This window comes from Otolemur garnettii, unplaced genomic scaffold (genome assembly GCF_000181295.1).
Source record: "Otolemur garnettii isolate 467f Iridium unplaced genomic scaffold, OtoGar3 scaffold00037, whole genome shotgun sequence".
NCBI classification, from domain to species: domain Eukaryota; kingdom Metazoa; phylum Chordata; class Mammalia; order Primates; family Galagidae; genus Otolemur; species Otolemur garnettii.
The window spans coordinates 4,765,742-4,766,256 of record NW_003852432.1 but is presented as its reverse complement, the minus strand read 5'-3'; positions in this window follow the sequence as shown (position 1 = coordinate 4,766,256).

Below are 515 nucleotides of genomic sequence, written 5' to 3'. Positions count from 1 at the left end.
ATTGTTGTTTGGCGGGTCCGGGCTGGGGATTTGAACCTGCCACCTTAGGTGTACGTGGCTGGCGCCTTAGCCGGTTGAGCTATAGGCGCAGAGCCTTAAGGTAGATATTTCAACATAAGGGCTTGATTAGAGTTGGGTAAGATTATCATATAATAGTTTACAACTTGTGGACACAGTAAGGAGAGAGTTTTGAGATGAGAGTTTCAAAAAGAGAGTTGAGAATAAATGGTGAACTTTTACCTCCTTGAGTCAGGGCTTCCTGGAATATAGTACAGTTGTGTTGATGAGGACATTGTAATAGTAAAGTCATGTGAGGAAAGATGGGCATTTGTAAAGTAGCTTTCCAATAGACACCAAGCTGTGTGGGTGTAGGTGGTTTCCAGTTTGCTAAGTCTAATGGTAAGACCAGTTTGGGACTCATTAGGAGAATAATTTGAGTAAGGACAGATAAGGATCATGAAGAAGCAGGACTGACACGCCGGGATTAGCTAAATTGACATTCGTGCCCAGTGTGT